Consider the following 22,082-nt stretch of genomic DNA (forward strand, 5'->3'; position numbering starts at 1 on the left):
TATTTTCTTTTTGCCTTTAAAACCATTTACTCTGTAGAATGGAACAATCTTAAAAGATATTATAACACCACCTAACATTCCTAAGATTCTGTTCCCCATTAGTAAATTAGGAGAATGGAAGCTATAAAATATGTCCTGGCCGGCGCCGCGGCTCACTAGGCTAATCCTCCGCCTAGCGGCGTCGGCACACCGGGTTCTAGACCCGGTCAGGGTGCCGGATTCTGTCCCGGTTGCCCCTCTTCCAGGCCAGCTCTCTGCTGTGGCCAGGGAGTGCAGTGGAGGATGGCCCAGGTGCTTGGGCCCTGCACCCCATAGGAGACCAGGAAAAGCACCTGGCTCCTGGCTCCTGCCATCGGATCAGCGCCGTGCGCTGGCCGCAACGCGCCGGCCGCGGCGGCCATTGGAGAGTGAACCAACGGCAAAGGAAGACCTTTCTCTCTGTCTTTCTCTCTCTCTCACTGTCCACTCTGCCTGTCAAAAAAAAAAAAAGTCCTAATTAATATATTACAAGATCACATTGTAAATAACACATTCACATAATTAAAAATCTGAGTAAATTAATCTGAAAATTGCAACTTAAAAATCTCACCTCTGATGTAACCAATTTTCTCTATAAGAATTGCTATTATGAGGTTTGCATGTATCCTGTTGGAAATGCTTACTTAACACATGAACAACTGAATGCAAGTGAGTTTTCTTGCTCTTTTTCCATGAATAACAATTTACTCGTACGTGCTCTATAGTGTACTTTGATTTATTGTTTTTTCATATAGATCTTGTAACATCAATACCTTTCATATCAATATGAAAAGAACACCTCTCTATGTCTCTCCCCTAGTTTTAGGATATCACATATATATATATTAATACTCACTAATTTATTTTACTGTTTCATAAATGATGGATAGTTAGGCTGTGTATGTGTATTTATATTTTTTAAAAAAAAATTCTACCAATATTGCAAAGACCATTTGCCATCTTGAGTGCATTATATATATATCCCCAGGATAAATCCTCAGAAGTAGATTGATGGCTCAAAAGATTCATGAATTTATAATTCTGTTAAATGAAGATATATTGGCTCCCATAGGGAATGTATCAAATCATACTTCCACAGTATGTGTAGGTTTTTAATATGATCAAAATCACAGAAAAATTAGAAAAGAATTTTCTTTACTCTGGTAACATTGCAGTTCTTTTGAACACTTTGATTCACTTGAAATACATACTATATGGATTCAACTCATTTATTTTTCCATTTCATTTTTCACTCAGTCAAAACTTATTTATGAAATGCATATGCTTTTTCTCAGGGATTTGAGAGATTTCCTTTAAGCAGTACAGAATGCGTACAGTCTCTAAAAATTTTCCTCCTTTTGATGTTTTGTTTTTAAAGAATAGCATGGGTGTTTACTTCATCATTTATTTTTGTTTGTTTGCTTTGAGGAATGCAATTTTAAACTCAGATTTTGCAGTCATTTTTAAGTTTAGAGATTTCTGAAGACCTTTATTTCAAGAGTTTTCTTTTTTTTTTAACTTTTATTTAGTAAATATAAATTGCCAAAGTACAGATTAGGGATTACAATGGCTTCCCCATCCCATAATTTCCCTCCCACTCGCACCCCTCCCATCTCCTGCTCCCTCTCCCATTCCATTCACATGAAGATTCTTTTTCAATTCTCTTTATATACAGAAGATCGGTTTAGTCTATATTAAGTAAAGATTTCATCAGTTTGCATCCACACAGAAACACAAAGTGTAAAATACTGTTTCAGTACTAGTTATAGCATTACTTCACATTGGACAACACATTAAGGACAGATCCCACATGAGAAGTAAGTACACAGTGACTCCTGTTGTTGACTTAACAATTTGACACTCTTGTTAATGGTGTCAGTAATCTCCCTAGGCTCTAGCCATCAGTTGCCATGGCTATGGAAGCCTTTTGAGTTCACCAATTTCAATCTTACTCCAAAAGGGTCGTAGTCAAAGTGGAAGTTCTCTCCTCCCTTCAGAGAAAGGTACCTCCTTCTTTGATGGCCCCGTTCTTTCCACTGGGCTCTCACTTGCAGAGATCTTTCATTTAGTTTTTTTTTCCCCCCAAAGTGTCTTGGCTTTCCATGCCTAAATACTCTCATGAGCTCTTCAGCCAGATCTGAATGCCTTAAGGGCTGATTCTGAGGCCAGAGTGCTATTTAGGACATCTGCCATTCTATGAGTCTGCTATGTATCCTGCTTCCCATGTTGGATCGTTCTCTCCCTTTTTGATTCTATCAGTTAGTATTAGCAGACACTAGTCTTGTTTGTGTGATCCCTTTGACTCTTAGACCTATCAGTGTGATCAATTGTGAATTGAAATTGATCACTTGGACTAGTGAGATGGCATTGGTACATGCCACCCTGATTGGATTGTATTTGAATCCCCTGGCATGTTTCTAACTCCATCTTTGGAGCAAGTCCCATTGAGCATGTCCCAAATTGTACCTCTCCTCCCTCTCTTATTCCCACTCTTCTATTTAACAGAGATCACTTTTCAGTTAAAATTTAAACACCTAACAATAATTGTGTGTTAATTACAGAGTTCAACCAATAGTACTAGAACAAAAAAATACTAAAAGGAGGCCGGCACCGCGGCTCAGTAGGCTAATCCTCTGCCTAGCAGTGCTGGCACACCAGGTTTTAGTCCGCGTCGGGGCACCGGATTCTGTCCCAGTGCCCCTTCAGGCCAGCTCTCTGCTGTGGCCCAGAAGTGCAGTGGAGGATGGCCCAAGTGCTTGGGCCCTGCACTCCATGGGAGACCATGAGAAGCACCTGACACCTGGCTTCTGCCTTTGGATAGGCGTGGTGTGCCAGCCACAATGCGCCGGCCGTGGCGGCCATTGCAGGGTGAACCAATGGCTAAAGGAAGAACTTTCTCTCTGTGTCCCTCTCTCTCACTATCCACTCTGCCTGTCAAAAAAAAATATTAAGGGGATAAAGTATTACATTGTATATCAACAGTCAGGAAAAGGGCTGATCACGTCATTGTTTCTTATAGTGTCCATTTGACTTCAACAGGTTACCCCTTTGGTGCTCAGTTAGTTGTCAGCAATCAGGGAGAACATATGATATTTGTCCCTTTGAGACTGGCTTACTTCACTCAGCATAATGTGTTCCAGACTCCTCCATTTTTTTGCAAATGACCAGATTTCATTGTTTTTGACTGCTGTACAGTATTCGATAGAGTACATGTCCCATAATTTCTTTATCCAGTCTACTGTTGATGGGCATTTGGGTTGGTTCAAGGTCTTAGCTATTGTGAATTGAGCTGCAATAAACATTAAGGTGCAGACAGCTTTTTTGTTTGCCAATTTAATTTACTTTGGGTAAATTCCAAGGAGTGGGATGGCTGGGTTGTATGGTAGGGTTATATTCAGGTTTCTGAGGAATCTCCAGGCTGACTTCCATAGTAGCTTAACCAGTTTGCATTCCCAGCATCAGTGGGTTAGTGTCCCTTTTTCCCCACATCCTCTCCAGCATCTGTTGTTGGTAGATTTCTGAATGTGAGCCATTCTCACCGGGGTGAGGTGAAACCTCATTGTGGTTTTGATTTGCATTTCCCTGATTGCTAGTGACCTTGAACATTTTTTCATGTGTCTGTTGGCCATCTGGATTTCCTCTTTTGAAAAATGTCTATTGAGGTCCTTGGCCCATCTCTTAAGTGGGTTGTTTGTTTTGATCATGTGGAGTTTCTTGACTTCTTTGTAGATTCTGGTTATCAACTCTTTATCAGTTGCATAGTTTGCAAATATTTTTTCCCATTCTGTCAGTTGCTTCTTCACTTTCCTGACTGTTTCCTTTGCAGTACAGAAACTTCTCAATTTGATGCAATCCCAAATGTTAATTTTGGCTTTGACTGCCTGTGCTTCCGGGGTCTTTTCCAAGAAGTCTTTGCCTGTGCTAATATCTTCAAGGGTTTTTCCAATGTTCTCTAATAATTTGATGGTGTTGGGTTGTAGATTTAGGTGTTTAATCCATGTTGAGTGAATTTTTGTGTAAGGTGAAAGGTAGGGGTCTTGCTTCATGGTTCCGCTCATGGAAATCCAATATTCCCAGCACCATTTAATGAATAGACTGTCCTTATTCCAGGGGTTGGTTTTGGATCCTTGATCAAAATAAGTTGGCTGTAGATGTTTGGGTTGATTTCTGGTGTTTCTATTATGTTCCATTGGTCTATCCATCTGTTTCTGTACCAGTACCATGCTGTTTTGATAACAACTGCCCTGTAGTATGTCCTGAAATCTGGTATTGTGATGCCTCCAACTTTGTTTTTGTTGTACAAGATTGCTTTAGCTATTCGAGGTCCCTGTGTCTCCATATGAATTTCAGCATCATTTTTTCCAGATCTGAGAAGAAGGTCTTCAGTATTTTGATTGGTATCACATTGAATCTATAAATTGTTTTTGGGAGAATGGACATTTTGATGATATTGATTCTTCCAATCCATGAGCATAGAAGATTTTTCCATTTCTTGGTATCCTCTTCTATTTCTTTCTTTATGGTTTTGTAATTTTCATCATTGAGATCTTTAATGTCCTTGGTTAAGTTTATTCCAAGGTATTTGATTGTTTTTGTAGCTATTGTGAATGGAATTGAACTTAGCAGTTCTTCCTCAGCCGTCGCATTGCCTGTGTGTACAAAGGCTGTTGATTTTTGTGCATTGATTTTATATCCTGCTACTTTGCCAAACTCTTCTGTGAGTTCCAATAGTCTTCTAGTAGAGTTCTTCGGGTCCTCTATTAAAGAATCATATCATCTGCAAAGAGGGATAGTTTGACTTTTTCCTTTCCAATTTGTATCCCTTTAATTTATTTTTCTTGCCTAATAGCTCTGGCTAAAACTTCGAGAACTATATTGAATAGCAGTGGTGAGAATGGGCATCCCTGTCTGGTACCAGATCTCTGTGGAAATGCTTCCAACTTTTCCCCATTCAATAGGATGCTGGCCATGGGTTTTTCATAAATTGCTTTGATTATATTGAGGAATGTTCCTTCCATATCCAGTTTGCTTAGAGTTTTCATCAGGAAATGGTGTTGTATTTTATCAAATGCTTTCTCTGCGTTTATTGAGATAATCACATGGTTTTTCTTCTGCAGTCTGTTAATGTGGTGAATCACACTGATTGTTTTGCGCACATTAAACCATCCCTACATACCCGGGATAAATCCCACTTGATCTGGGTGGATGATCTTTCTGATGTGTTGTTGCATTCTATTGGCCAGAATTTTATTGAGGATTTCTGCATCTATGTTCATCATGATATTGGTCTGTAATTCTCTTTCAATGCTGCATCTTTTTCTGGCTTAGGAATTAAGGTGATGCTGACTTCATAGAAAGAATTTGGAGGATTCCCTCTTTTTCGATTGTTCTGAATAGTTTGAGAAGAAATGGAGTTAAGTTCTTCTTTAAATGTCTGGTAGAATTCAGCAGTGAATCCATCTGGTCCTGGGCTTTTCTTTGTTGGGAGGGCCTTTATTACTGTTTCAATTTCTGTCTCAGTTATGGGTCTGTTTAGGTTTTCGATGTCTTCCTGGTTCAATTTAGGTAGATTGCATGTGTCCAGGAATCTATCCATTTCTGATAGGTTTCCCTGTTTGCTGGCATACAAGTCCTTCTAGTAATTTCTGATGATTCTTTTTATTTCTGTGGTGTCTGTTTTTACGTTTCTTTTTTCATCTCTGATTTTATTGATTTGGGTTTTTCTTTTTTTAGTTAGTTGGGCCAATGGGGTGTCAATTTTGTTTATTTTTTCAAAAAACAGCTCCTCGTTTGGCTGATTTTTTTGTAATTTTTTTGGATTCAATCCTGTTAATTTCTTCTCTGATTTTAATTATTTCTCTTCTCGTACTAGATTTGGGTCAGGTTTGCTGCAGATTTTCTAGATCCTTGAGATGAATCAAAAGCTCATTTATTTGGTAACTTTCCAATTTTTGATGTAGGCACTTATTGTTATAAACTTTCCTCTTAACACTGCTTTTGCTATATCCCGTAAGTTTTGGTATGTTGTGCTGTTATCCTCATTTACTTCCAGATAGGTTTTGATTTCTCTTTTGATTTCTTGAATGACCCATTGTTCATTCAGGAGCATGTCATTCAATCTCCATGTGTTTGCACATACTCTAGGGATTCCTGAGTTGCTAGTTTCCAACTTCATTCCTTTATGGTCTGAGAAGCTGCATGGTATGATTCTAATTCTTTTGAATTTGCTGAGACTTGCTTTATGGCCTAGTATGTGGTCAATCCTAGAGAAGGTTCCATGTACTGCTGAGAAGAATGTAAAATCTTTAGCTGTAGGATTGAAAGTTCTGTATATATCTGTTAGATCCATTTGGGCTATAGTGTCGTTTAAATCTACTGTATCCTTGTTGATCTTCTGTCCTGTTGATCTGTCTATTTCTGAGACTGGAGTATTGAAGTCCCCCAGTACTATTGTATTGGAGTCTAAGTCTCCCTTTAAGTCCCTTAAAAAATCTTTTAAATAAACTGGTGCCCTGTAATTAGGTGCATATACATTGATAATTGTTATATTTTCCTGTTGAATTGATCCCTTAATCATTATATAGTGCCCCTCTTTGTCTCTCTTAACAGTTTTTGTGTTAAAGTTTATGTTGTCTGATATTAAGATGGCTATACCTGCTCTTTTTACATTTATGTAATCATAAGTGCCGGTAACCATTATTTTCTTTATTTAATTGTCTTTATTATGCTTTCTTAAAATAAATATTTGAGAATTTTGTCCTCTCCAGTATTCTGGAACTATTTAGCACTGGAATTATCTAACTCAACTTCATGGTACAATTCAAGTATATGAGACAAATCCATTTAGAAGTCATTCTAATTATAGTATCTTCATATTAATTTTGTTTTTGTAAATTTCCTCAAAAAAGTATATGTAACTTTCTATATATATTTATGTAGAAGTATGTGAATTCTTAAGTTTTTATATTTTATTTTCTATTTTCTAGCTATTTTTGAGTATTATTTAAATAGCACATTTGTTCTTTTGCCCAATTTTTCTAGATCAAATTACCTAGTGACTTAGCAATTATATTGATTGTGCAAAACAATGTAATTTTTCAAATTATTTATGTGTTCTACTTTTTTCTAATGCATTATTTCCCACTTTATCTGTGTATTTCTTTTCTTCTACGCCCATTTTGTTCTTTTCTAACTTTCTGAATCAATCTTTAATTCATTTTCACTTTGTTCTTATTCATACACATATGAAATTTATTTTCCATTGAGGACTGTCATAGCTGCATATCTTTAGAAATTTTGCTATATATAATTTTTCCATAGCTAGATAAATTAAAGTTTTGCTTTGGATTTTACCTTTGGCTTGATAACAATTTTTAAAAGAAAGGTAAAAATTTTCTTTGTTTATAGACCTAGATTATGTAACAATTTTTCTGCATTAATTATTTATTTATATAAAGCAAACAGATTTTACATACTTCATATTTGCAGTTTTAAGAATATAATGACACTTCTGATCTCCCTCCCTTCCTCCTTCCCTCTCACCCTCCCACTTCCTTTGTTTCTTACTTTAATTTTTGTGATGACATACTTCCAATTTACTTTAAAATCACAAGTTAATCCTCCAATAAATAAAGAATTCAACAAGTAGTAAATAGAGAGACCACAATTGCAGCTTTTTTTTTTTACCATTTTATATATTGATGATGTGATATTTCTATACTTTGCAATTTTATTTCTAAATAATTCTTTCTTTGGGGGATATTACTTGATCAAGGGAAAGTTATTAACATGATGTGTCCATGGTGATACCAAACAGAAAATGGAGTATCACTGTTTAAATTATTTTCTTCTCTTATGGCAAGGGCATCAGTAGCTTTTTATTTACTCATTTATATTTTATAAATTTACTATTTATTTAAAAGTCATTTATAGTGAGACAGGGAGAAGTACAGAGAGAATGAGATCTTCTATCCATTTTTTTTCACTCCCGAAATGACCATGAAACTAGGGCTGGGTCAGGCTGAAGCCAGGAGCCAGCAACTCCATCTGGATCTCCCATGTGGGAGCAGGGGCCCAAGCACTTGGGTCATCTTCAGCTATTTTCTATCCCTGGTGCATTAACAGGAAGCTGGATAGGAAATGGAGCAGCTAGAACTGAACCATGTTCATACTGGATGCTGGCATTTCAGGCTTTGGATTCATCTACTGTGCCACAATGCCAGCCCCATCTGTAGCTTTTGAAATTTTGTTCATATTTAAGTACTAATCTTTTTCTTCCCACTATATCAGATAATTACAGGGCACAGATTTTTTTGTTTAGATTTTATTTAGTTGAAAAGAAGAGTTATGGGGAAAGAGGTGGAGGAAGGGAGGGAGGGGAGAGGAGAGGGAAGGAGGGAGGTAGAGAGAGAGAGAGAAAGAGAGAGAGAGATACCTTCCATCCATTGGTTTACTCCCCAATGGTCACAAGAGTGAGGACCAGGCTAGGCCAAAGTGAGGAGCTTGAATCTCCATCCTGATGTTCCACGTGGATATCAGGGCCCAAGTACTTGGACCATCTTCTGCTGATTTCCTAGACACATTAGCATGGAGCTGAATCAGAAGCGGAACAGCCAGGACTGGATCAAACACCCATATGGGATCCAGCATCACAAGTGGCGACTTATACCTGCTGTGCCACAAAGCTGGCCCCAACTAAATGATTCTCAGAGATGAAAAGATGAGAACTTAGTTTAGTTCCAGGAAGGACTACAGAAACATAAACATACCTGTGAATAGCAACACCTAAGATGGCTTCAGGATGTCTATGTTCTAATTCTGTAAAACTGAAGACACTTAGTATTGTCTGATCCTGAATTACAGGCAAAAACATAGATTGGTCTGGTCCTGGCCAGAGAACAGTGTCCTAAACAGCTGAGTCCACATTCTGACAGCTGTGTAATGTAGAGCAGAGAGAACAACACAGGATGGAAGCCTTCCAGAGGTGCCCATTCAGTCTGGGAAGCCTGACTCAGCAGAGTAGCCAAGGCTTTAAACGATTATGTGCTCTGATTTAATATATATATTATATAATATAAATATATTAAATATATTTAATATTTAATTTAATATTATATATAGTAAGTATATTTTATATATATCACTTTCCTACTAGTGACTAGTTCTTTACGAATTCTCAATATAAGCATCTTATAAGAGTTTCTTATTTTCTTTAGTAATGAGCAGTTTTTCTCCTCATTATGAATGTATTCAGCTAAATGCTTCATGCTGTGACTTAAGGAAGGGGCTTGATGAACACTGAGTTGAACTGACCATTACTTAGATTTTAACCTGATCTGTCACACGTTTCTCCTGTTCAGTATTGTGATGCCTTTCCAATGTGTACGTAATTGCTTTGTTATGCTCCTGGAATGTGTAGGCTATCATAAGATGCAGACAGGATGAATGGATCTTTAGTTTTGTTTTTTTTTTTTATCCTCCTAGAAGACTAATATATTCCTTTGTCAAGGGTCCTGGCTACAATGCAACTTGTATGGCACCTTCTTGATACTGTCAGGCTTAACAGCTCACTCTATATGATTAGAATCCTTCAGGTGCATCACATTTCCGCAGATATGGACTTAGCTTAGTCTTTCAATTAATCATTTTTCCTTCCTTGTGTTTCCTTTCTGCTAGAAAATATTTCAGTACGTCAGAATAGAATATTATCTCTCATTATATTTGAAGCATGAGAAAAGTAAAACAAATACTGATGGCAGAATTAAGAGCAAAGGCATGCCAAATACCAAATCACTTCTCTGTCTGCAGTTTGTAAATGGCACAATAGTAACTTATGTTCTTTGGCATTTGTAAGTAAAGGACATAACAGATGGTAAAGGCTTGTTTAAAGTTAAAAAAGAGAAAATATTTATTTATAAGAATTGCACTGCCAAGATGTAATTTTTTCTGTGAAGGGGCAGGTTTATGTTCAATGAAGCCTGGTCTTACATAGAGTAAGACAACATACAACAAATTGACAGGCCCTCATTTAAGTGAATTTCCACTGAAGTTCACATTGAGGGGCTGGCACTAAGCTCAGTGAGTGAAAGCCCTGGCCTGCAGTGCTGGCATCCCGTATGGGTTCCGGTTTCTATCCTGGCTGTTCCACTTTCCATCCAGCTCCCTACTAATGTGCCTGGGAAAGCAGTGGAAGATGGCAGAAGTCCTTGGGCCCCTGCATCCTTGTGAGAGACCAAGAAGAAGCTCTTGGCTCCCAGCTTCAGCCTGGCCAAGCCCTGGTCATTGTGGCCATTTGGGGAGTGAACCAGCAGATGGGAGACCTTTCTCTCTTTGTCTCTACCTCTCTCTGTAACTCTGTCTTTCAAATAAATAAAATAAATCTTTAAAAAATTTTTCACAGGTTCTACAAGTTCCACATTGATGGAAAAGATCCTTTATTGCATTCACCACATATAACCTCCAAAAGTTAAACATCTCATTTCTAAACTCAATTATTTGGTTTTCAAGAAACAATGCATATAAGAGCCTTCTGACAAGATATCAATTATTGGATTTATATTTAAAAGAAAAGATAATCTCATTTCATTTTGAGTTTGTAGGAATAAGATATTGAATTTGATATTCCTCAGTGAGAAAAAGGTGGGGGGGTGGCTGGACAGTGAGTCAAGTGGTTTGGGAAACAGGTTAAGTTTCTTAGGCCATCTGGTACTGTATTACTGCTTCTTAATTTGTGATATATGCCTTCATCTGACATCCCTATCCTGAAAACTGGCTTAAAATGAAAAACCAGACTTTTGCTGTTAAATAACACTGCACGAGAATTGAGATTCAGAGCATTTTTATTGTTGATACCTCTGGGCTAGATGTCACAAACCCAAATGCCTATAGGGTTGAGATGAGAATAAAACAAATTCATTTTAAACTAAGGACTTTGTTTTTATATTAAACAATAATAATACTATTCATTCCCACAATGAAGTATAACCTACCCCCCCCCTTTAAAAACACTAGGATTTCTAGAATTATTTTTCAGTTGTAAACATTTTTAAAGGCTTAGTAATAAGGAAATATTGGGGCTGGCACTGTGGCATAGTAGGTAAAGCCACTGTCTGTAGTGCCCGCATCTCATGTGAGTGTCAGTTCAAGTTCTGGCTGCTCCACTTCTAAGCCAGCTCTCTGCTATATTATCCTGGGAAAGCAGTAGAAGATGACCCAAGTGCTTGGGCCCCTGCACCCACATGGGAGACCCGGAAGAAGCTCCTGGCTCCTGGCTTCTGATCCGGCACATCTCTGGACTTGTGATCATCTAGGGAGTGAACTAGCGGATGGAAGACCTCTCTCTCTCTCTCTCTCTCTCTCTCTCTCGGCCTCTGCCTCTCTGTAACTCTGCCTTTCATATAAATAAATAAATATTTTTTGAAAAAAGAAATAGGGCAATATTTATTTAATCTGAAACACAAATTTGATGATGTCACGCTGACATTCAGCATCTCTACTGAGAACTAGCAAGTGTGCATCCTGTCTAATTGCCACAGCTGCAATCCACCTCCAGCTGAATGCTTGGACAATGGAGAATACCTCATTTTCTTTAATAGTGGCCTAATTAAAAAAATTGTTGAAACTACACATGAGAACATTCTGGAAGCAGAAATTTGGCACAGTACTTAAGACATTTTATGGGACTCTGAATCCTAGTTCAACTCTCAATTCCAATTTCCTGCTAATGCGCACCCTGAGAGGCAGTAATGATGACTTTAGTAGTTGATTTCCTACCATTTATGGATTGAGTTTCTAGATCCTGGCTTTGTCCTGGTCCTAGCTGTTGGAAAATCAACTTCCCTCTTTCTCTCTGCCTTTCAAACATATATATTTTAAAGGTTTATTTATTTACTTGGGAGAGGGAGAGGGAGAGGGAGAGGGAGAGGGAGAGGGAGAGGGAGAGGCAGGGGGAGGGGGAGAGGAATGAGGAGGGGGTCAGAGTTACAGAGAGGTAGGGAGACACACACACACAGCCACAGAGGGAGAGGGAGAAGCAGAAGGAGAGGGAGAGGGAGAGAGAAAGGGAGAGGGAGAGAGAGGGAGGGGGTTAGGGGGAGAGGAGGGGAAGGGAGAGGGGCACAATGGTCAGTGCTGGGACAGGGCAAATCCAGGAGTTAGGAGCAACCCAAGTACTTAGGCCATCTTCTGCTGCCTTCCCAGGCCATCAGCAGGGAGCTGGATTGAAGTGGAGCAGCAGGGACAAAAACCGGTGAGCAGAGGGGATGCTGACATTGCAGGTGGTGGCCTCACCTAATATGCCACAATTCCAGCCCCTCAAATATATATATTTATATATATATACATATAATTATATATTTAATTTTTAAAAAGGAGAACATTATGCAACAAACAATATTGATATCTATGCTACATTAAGATAGGAAAATACTTTCAAAATTTTACATAGATACTGATGGACTCATACTACCTGAGAAGGGAAGAAAGAAGTTTAATTTTGTTGTGGTAAAAGCTAGAAAGCTGTGAGCATTTGGTATTGCAAATAAGATGCTGATTGGGATACCCACATTCCATATTGGAGTGTATTGATTCTCATCTTCCTTCCCAATTCAAGCTTTCTGCTAATGCCTACCCTTGAAAGTAATATGTAATTGCTAAAGTACTTGGGTCACTGACACTCATATGGAGAAATCTGGTTTAGGTTTCCAGCTCCTGGATTTTGCTGGCCAAGACTTAGGCATTTGAGGAGTGAACCAGTAGAAAGAAATTGTCTTTGTCTCTGTATCTCTGCCTTTCAAATAAATGAAAAATAAATAAAAAATTAGAGATAATTTCTTTTTTTAAAGTCAACACACAATTATTCTTGGGTGTTTAAATTTAACTGAAAAGTGATCCCTGTTAAATATAAGAGTGGGAATAAGAGAGGGAGGAGAGGTACAATGTGGGACATGCTCAATTGGACTTGCCCCAAATGGTAGAGTTAGAAATGTGCCAGGGGGTTCCAATTCAATCCCATCAAGATGGCATGTACCAATGCCATCTCACTAGTCCAAGTGATCAATTTCTGTTCACAATTGATCACACTGATAGGTCTAAGAGTCAAAGGAATCACACCAACAAGACTAGTGTCTGCTAATACTAACTGATAGAATCAAAAAGGGAGAGAACGATCCAACATGGGAAGCGGGATACACAGCAGACTCATAGAATGGCAGATGTCCTAAATAGCACTCTGGCCTCAGAATCAGCCCTTAAGGCGTTTGGATCTGGCTGAAGAGCCCATGAAAGTATTTTAGGCATGGAAAGCCAAGACACTCTGGCAAAAACAAAACAAAACAACAACAAAAAAAAGAGGACCTAAATGAAAGATCTCTGCAAGTGAGATCCCAGTAGAAAGAACGGGCCATCAAAGAAGGAGGTACCTTTCTCTGATGGGAGGAGTGAACCTCCACTTTGACTATGACTTTGTCTGAATAAGATCGAAGTCGGCAAACTCAAAAGGCTCCCATAGCCTTGGCAACTCATGACAAGAGCCTAGGGAGATTACTGATGCCATAAACAAGAGTGTCAATTTGTTAAGTCAACAACAGTAACTGTGCACTTACTCCTCATGTAGAATCTCTGTCCTTAATGTGTTGTTCAATGTGAATTAATGCTATAACTAGTACTCAAATAATATTTTACACTTTATGTTCTGTGTGGGTGCAAACTGTTGAAATCTTTACTTAATATATACTAAATCAATCTTCTGTATATAAAGAGAATTGAAAATCAATCTTGCTTTGAATGGAATGGGAGAGGGAGAGGGGGTTGGGAGGGTTGCGGTTGGGAGGGAAGTTATGGGGAGGAAAAAGCCATTGTAATCCATAAGCTGTACTCTGGAAATTTATATTTGCTAAATAAAATTTAAAAAAAGTCATAAAATTTAATATTTAATACAGTTCGTTACTCAAACTATGGATTAAAGCACCACAAGATATTACCTGCATCCTCTAGTAAATGTATAATGGACAAACTAAATAAAAATTACTAGCATGCATATTTTATTTTTATATATGTGTCTCTTGATCAGTTTGCTTTACTGTTACAGCTTTATTAGTGCACTGTGACATGACTGGGAAGAATGAATATATCAAAGTATTTTCCACTTCCCATTTCCTTGAACTTATTTAAATGCTTATTATTCAGGGTTTGAGAGTTCTTTTTTAAATATTTTTATTTATTTGAGAGAGAGAGTTACTGACAGTGAGAGGGAGAGACAGAGAGAAAGGTCTTCCATCTGCTGATTCACTTCCAAATAGCCACAATGGACAGAGGTGAGCCTATCTCAAGCCAGGAGCCAAGAGCTTCTTCAGGGTCTCCCACATGGTTGCAGTGGCCCAAGCTCTTGGGCCATCTTTCACTGCTTTCCCAGGGTGTAGCAGAGAGCTGGAATGCAAGAAGAGAACCTGGGACTAGAACTTATGCCAATATGGGATGCTGGAGGTTTAACTTACTGTGCCACAGTGCCAGCCCCTCTTTCTTTTCTTTTCTTTTTTTTTTTTTTTTTTGTTTTTGTTTTTTAATACTATGGCAGGGGCAGGTAATCTGGTACACAAGTTAAACCACTGCTTAGGACACCATATTCTACATCAGAGTGCCTAGGATAGGGTCTAGTCCCCATTTCTGATCGAGCTTTTAGTTAACACACTCCCTGTGAGGTAGCAGATGATGGCCCAAAGAGCTGGATTCCTATCCCTGATGTGGGAAACCCAAATGGAGCCCCTGGCTCCTGACTCGCGCCTGTTTTAGCCTGTGCCTGTCCTAGCCCAGGCTGTTGACAGCTTTTGGAGAGTGTATCACAGATAGATCAATTCTCTTCCTTTCTCTTTCTGTCTGTCTCTCTCTCCCTACCTTCCCCCAAACTGCCTTTCAAATAAATTAAAAAAAAATATTTATTCTATTAAAGAACTATTAATTAGCTAACTAGAGTGATATCTACTCAGTCTAAAACCTTTCACTACATACTGGCTTTGAATGAGTTACTGAACTTTCTGCAAGACAGAGATCATATTAGTGATAACCTCAAAGAGATGGAGGAATTAAATGACATGTAAGACTCTTAGATTATGTTCTGATGTAGAAATCACATAATAAATGTTAGTTATCAATATACATGTAAATATTATTAAGTAATAACTGTTCTGGTAGGGAAGATTACATCAGGGGAATTTCTAGTCCACTGGATAAAACATCCCTTTATCTCCCACTAAAAAGCACAAAACAGTGTTGACTTTCTAATATTTTATACTCAAAAATGGAAATGACAAACATTTATAAAGTGAAGCTAATGAATTATATTTTAACAATAAAATAACATCAAAACCAATCTGGTAATTATAGAGAGAAAAATCAAAGGTCATTAATTACTCATCACTGGAATAAGAAATCACAAGGCCAGGTAAATATCTGATTGATAAGTGCAAACTGAGTGGTGAACCAGCCCTTGCTGTTGAGACAGAAATGAAAAAGAAAAAACATCTGAGGAAATACTGTCAATATAAGTAATTTCAATGACTAGCATACTCATTAGTTTCTTCTTGCAAAAAGGCTGACGTAGCTGCCCATGTAGGAATAATGAATAATAAATTTATTAAAATATTTTTCTGTATCTTTTTTGAAGACAGTTAAATTGTGAATCAAATAAAGAAATAAAAAAACAGTGGCAAATGAAGAAATAAAATACAGAGGATTAAGAAAGTTATATAATTTGCTACATTTGCAAAGCTATAAAACAACAGAAATAAGAATTGAAATGTGCACCTCTCATAATCAAGAAATTATGTTCTTTTACTGCTGTCTTACCATTTAGGGAGTAAGAGTTCTTACTTTATAAACACTAAAAAGCAATAATTTGAAAAACACAAATGCGTAGGTGGAGAACAAGAATTGTTCACACAATATAGTATTCTAATTTGCCAACTGGTATGGGACATTAGCCGTTTGTTCATAGGCATTATCCAGTTGCTGGGCTTATCCATAATAATATTTAAGGTCAGACATAGATTTTAGAATAAAACAAATGATGTTCTACCTCAATTGTATGAGGGAATATTAAGATTTATGGAGAGATATTTCATTTTTAAATAGTAACAATCAAATCAAAAGTACCCTATCTGTTGCATTTTATTTTGACAATAAAGAAAGAAATTGCTTTCGTTAGCCTGCTTGTTCTTAGGCTAATAGTGACAGCTACAGAAGGAATGTGCAAGTTTATTATATTCATCTATCTACTCTGATAAAAGAAAGATACATGTAAATAAGAAAGGCAAGCCTGTTCAATGGATTAAAGATTTTCTTCCATGGGTGACTGTAATATAACAGCTCCAACAAACCCAGAAAATTACATTATTGGAACTGTTTGAGTCTATTTCAGCATGATATTTTCTGTGCTTGTCACATACGGCCATTTCAAAGTCTTTTCTACTGATTCAATATAATATATCTCAAAACATTCTTCTTTCAAACATGCCCTCACAATTCACTTTTAAGTTTTACATAAACATCCCAGTAAGCTATAGGGCTAGAGTCCTCTAACTCACTGCTCTTTCCACTTGAATTCCATTACGCTGATTATGAAAAAAAAACATGCCCTAGCCCCTCAATATTTTTCCATCAATATTTCTGTTAGGGCTGAAAAACAAATCCATTAAAATTGAAGGAAAAAATTCAACATAAAAATCAGTAGCATTTTTTTATACATCAATGACCATGAAGTAAACAAAATCAAGAAAATAATTCCATTGTCAATAGCTATAAAAAATCAAATACTGGGGCCTGTGCTGTGGTGTGGCAGGTAAAGCCACTACCTGCAGTGCCGGCATCCCATATGGGTGCAGCTTCAACTCCTGGTGCTTCACTTCTGACCCAGCTCTGTGCTATGGCCTAGGAAAGCAGTGGAAGATGGCCCAAGACCTTGGGCCCCTGTACCCATGTGGGAGACCTGGAAGGGGCGCAGGCTCCTGCCTTCAGATTGGCCCGACTACAACCTTTGTGGCCATTTGGGAAATGAACCAGCAGATGGAAAACTTTCTCCCTTTCTCTTACTCTCTCTCTGCCTCTGCAACTTTGCCTTTCAAATAAACAATCAATCTTTTAAAATAAAAATAAAATACTTAGAAATAAATTTACCCAATGAAGGATATTGAAGAACAGACAAAAAAGAGAAAGACATCCCATATTAACTGATTGGAAGGATTAATGATGTTAAAATGTCAACTACCATAAGCAATTTAGATTCAAGTGAGACAAAATAATTATTTGAGAATATTTTCAAATGGTCCACCCAACAAAGGATTATCACCAGAATATACAAGGAACTCAAAAATACATAACAACACCACAAAAAATTCAATTAAAAATAAATATATGATTTAAACAGATATTTCTCCATAAAAGATGTAAAAATGGCCAAGTATATATATATTTTTTAAATTTTTTGACAGGCAGAGTGGACAGTGAGAGAGAGAGACAGAGAGAAAGGTCTTCCTTTGCCATTGGTTCACCCTCCAATGGCCGCCGCAGCCGGCGCGCTGCGGCCGGCGCACTGCGCTGATCCGATGGCAGGAGCCAGGAGCCAGGTGCTTTTTCCTGGTCTCCCATGGGGTGCAGGGCCCAAGCACCTGGGCCATCCTCCACTGCACTCCCTGGCCACAGCAGAGAGCTGGCCCGGAAGAGGGGCAACCAGGACAGAATCTGGCGCCCCAACCGGGACTAGAACCCGGTGTGCCGGCGCTGCTAGGCGGAGGATTAGCCTGGTGAGCCGCGGCGCCGGCCGCCAAGTATATTTAAAAAGATGTAAAAATGGCCATCAAATATACTAAAAAACGTTCATCACTAATCATCAGGTAAATAGAAATCAAAATAAAAATGAGCTATTATCTCACCACAGTTGGAATGGTTATAACTAAAAAGACAAGAAATAACAAGCGCTGATGAGGAGGCAGAAAAAACAGAACCTTGTATACTGTTGGTGGGTATGTAAATTAGTTCAGTCATTATATAGAGCAGTATAGAGTTTCTTCAAAAACTAAATATAGATCTACCTTATGATATTGACTTCTATTACTAGGTATATATCCTAAAGCAATGCAATAGTATATCAAAGAGATGCTTTTACTTCCATATTTATTGTAGCACTATTCATAAAAGCCAAGATATGGAATCAACTCAGGAGTCCATTGACTAATGAATGCATGAAGACAATATTAAAGGCCATGGAAAGGAATAGGATACTGTCATTTGCAGCAATGTGGATGGAACTGGAGAACTTTGTTAAGTAAATAAACCAAGCACAGAAAGACAAATACTATATATTCTAACATGTGAAAGCTAAAAATGTTGCTCTCACATATGAGAGTAGAAAAGTGATCACTAAGGACTAGAAAGGCTAGATTGGTGGGAAAAGACAGGGAGTTAGAAAATGGGTAAAAAATACAATTAAATGGAAGTGAGTTCTAGCGTTCTATGGCACAGTAAGATGACTACAATTTCCAATAACTTACTACTTTTTTAAAGGAATAGAAGAGAGGAGTTCAGAGGGTCCAAAACAAAGCAATGAGAATTGTGTAAGGAGATGGAAATGTTTTTCCAATCATTGCACATTCCATATCTGTACTGAATTATCAAGATAAATACAATTATTATTTGTTAATTAAAAAATATTTCCAGGGGCCGTTGTTTTGGTATAGTGGGTAGAGCCGCTGCCTGCAATGCTGGTATCCCATGTGGGCGCCGGTTCTAGTCCTGGCTGCTCCACTTCCGATCCAGCTCTCTGCTATGGCCTGGGAAAGCAGTGGAAGATGGCCCAAGTCCTTGGGCCCCTGCACCCATGTGGGAGACCCTGAAGAAGCTCCTGGCTCTTGGCTTCAGATTGGCGCAGCTCCTGCAGCGGATGGAAGATCTCACTTTCTCTCTCTGCCTCTCCTTCTCTCTTTGTGTAACTCTGACTTTCAAATAAATAAATAGATTTTTAAAAACATTTCCAAATTAATGCATCTACTAATAGCCCGTACATAACTTTTAAAGCATAATTATTAATCCATTGAAAATTTTCACTCTAGATCTACTATGTAACTACTGTTAAAACCCAAAAAAAAAGATTATGGGAAAGGATTTATGCATTTTGAGTTTTATAAAATAACTTTATAGAAGCTATATATACTTATCACAGAATTGAATGGTCATTGCAAAATGAACCAATAAATTAATAAATATTATGAAGTATTAAATACAACTATGGAGGATATCTGGGTCTTGACTTTAACATGCCTCCGACACAAAGAAAATAGTCAACGATTACACGCCAAAATACATTCTTTTTTGTTGGGAGCTGGGAAAGCTTTAAACTATTGTGACACAAATTTGTGTAATATCCATTCAATTTTCCCTTGGTAAGAACATGCCAATTTATTTTGTGTGTCTCTTCCAGCTCCCTGGTAATGTTCCTAGAAACGGAAAGATTATATCTGAAGTAACTGACTCCCTGCCATCCACATGGGAAACCCAGATGGAGTTCCTGGCTCCTGACTTCAACTTAACCCAACCCCAGTGTCAAAGCTGTTTGCAAGAAAACCAGCAGATAAAAGAACTTTTCTTTCTCTACTTTCCATCCTCTACCTCTTCCTTAGAAACAAGAAAGGAAAGGAAGGAATGCAGGCAGGCAGGCAGGCAAGCTTAAAAACAGAGTATACCAAATTTTCATAGTGGCTACTGAACACATAAAACTCAAACATATTTTGATTATCTAAGCCAGTGCATTGACATCTTCAAAATAGTTTGTAAATAACCCCCAACAAGATCTCTCTCAATCCTCCACTTGTACACATCTCAATAGTGAAATCTCTCAGCATATCAAAACCAATCTGACCAGGCATAAGTTTTAAGCCTATTCCCTTTCGCAGAGTGGATCATTCTTTCATTCAGTCAGAACCAATGCATCATCTTTGACCTTTCTCTCCTTCGTATGGCCTATCACTTTATCTTAAAATTTCTATTGTTACAATCCTAACTTTCTGCCCATAAACCTACACCACTTTGTTTTCTTTATGATTTCTTGGATTCTTAAAACACTTTTCAGTTAGACCTTATCTAATAGTTCTCTGTGAGTCTCAAGTATGATATTTAATTACATTACAATATTCCATAGTTTATTACATTTTTCATTTAAAGTGTAGCATCCTTAAAATCATTTTTGCCACTACTTTTCATCACCATATTATCTCCTTTCAGATTTATATTTCTGCATGCATTTATTTAGCCCTAAGCTTTTATATATGGTGTTCTTTTAGCCTCAAATGCTCCCAGTCAATCTTTAATCTAGGATTCAATCAAAAGGAATTAGCTCTGGTTAAGAAACTCCTAGAAGCTATATCCTCAATACCATTCTGCTACTATTTTTATATTCACTGAATTATCTGTCCCCATGCATCTTTACCACTCCATTTACCATATTACATTGTATATAAAATGCATGATATTTATGAATGAATACATGATTAATATAGGTCTGGGAACATGTAAATCATTCATTTATTGAATCAAACCTAAAAAATATTTTAAATAATTTATAGAAAATATTTGTAGAAAGTGAAAGAAAGGTCTTATAATGTGGATGGATTATATGTGTTGTGTTTGCTATTAAAATGTGAATGTAGAATTTGTAGTAGATGTTTGCAATTGGAAAGGCAGTTTTCAGCCGGAGAACTAGGTCTTTTAGGCTATAACTTACTAATTTGGAGAAATAAGCAATAGAATTTAAGCCAAAACTTTGTAAAATGCTCTATGAATACAGTAGGTTTTATGAAGGAGGTAGAAATTAGAGAGTAATGAATTCACCAGAAGGTATTCTGTTTTAGATTATGAGGGGAGGCCTCATGTAAGTGGTGTCATTTTAACCAAGACTGCAATGACAAACCAGGGTCAGCTTCAGGGTGGTCCAGGATGGGATGCACAGAATGGCAGGTCCTGAGATAGGGGCACTGGCATTTACATAGAGCTGAAAAGGAGCTAGTGGGATTGCAAAGTACAAGATGAGCTTGAGGAGATACCAGGCATTTTTAATTTTGATTTTATTATCTGACTAATAAGGGCAAAAGGAAGGTATCAAACATTTTTAAACAGAAGAGTACAAAATCCAAATTGATGTAAAGGCTGTTGTCAATGATGTGAGGCAATTGTGGTTATTGTAACCATCTGGTCAACCAATGAGAGAGAGTAAGGGTGGCAACAGTAGAAATGGAGGAGTGGAGAGATTTCATTACGTCTTTTTGAGGCACTCTGGAAAAGTACTGCTGATAAGTCACAGATCCATGTGGCTTACACTAAGGAAGAGCACAAGTTGTGCTGACCTAATGTGCTTTGTAATTAGATGGACAGAGATGATGCTTACTGAAAGGGGTAGGGGAGTGTGAGGCAGCTGGTTTTTAACCCTAATTTGAGATGCCTAACAGTACCCAAATGAAGACATCAGATAGACTTACATTGTCATAATAGATGGTGAAATTTTCATCTTTGAAGGAAACACAGATACTTATCCAATATCAGATACTCAAGCAACTTATGAGACAGAACTTCTTGAAGTTTAGGAAAAGTACCTGAGGGTTAATTAGATTATTGGCCTCGCTGAGAGGTTTACAGTGCTGTGTGGCTGAAAACTGAGAGCCATTGAAAGAGGTCTGTTGCGAAGAAACTGTTTTTGTACAGTAAGCCTTACCCTTCCTCAGAGGAGATTTAATATAATTATCTGGAGATCTCAAAATATGGCCTTGCAGTTAGGAAAAACACACTAAAGAGAAATGTCAGGGCTTCTTGGGCAACTTACAGTGTGAGATGAGTTGACTATCAGCTTTGGTGATGAACAAGGGGCAGCAGCTGCAGCTCAGAGATTCAACTCCACTCCCAGAGATGTCTCAGGATGAGAAAGATTGAGTGGGATCCTGTGGATTGCCTGTGTTTCATGTAGGAGAGAGAGTGACCAAATCATGCATGTTACCAGAGGTTGATACAAGTATTAGAAGAAAAACAGACCT

General features: G+C 37.8%; 1 pseudogene; it reads right to left on the reverse strand.

Annotated features, from left to right (window-relative positions):
- The window catches only part of LOC100339949 (translin pseudogene), a 183,801-nt pseudogene that overhangs the window by 109,879 nt on the left and 51,840 nt on the right, over positions 1-22,082 (reverse strand).

The sequence above is a fragment of the Oryctolagus cuniculus genome, chromosome 1 (assembly GCF_964237555.1).
Source record: "Oryctolagus cuniculus chromosome 1, mOryCun1.1, whole genome shotgun sequence".
Classification (NCBI taxonomy): domain Eukaryota; kingdom Metazoa; phylum Chordata; class Mammalia; order Lagomorpha; family Leporidae; genus Oryctolagus; species Oryctolagus cuniculus.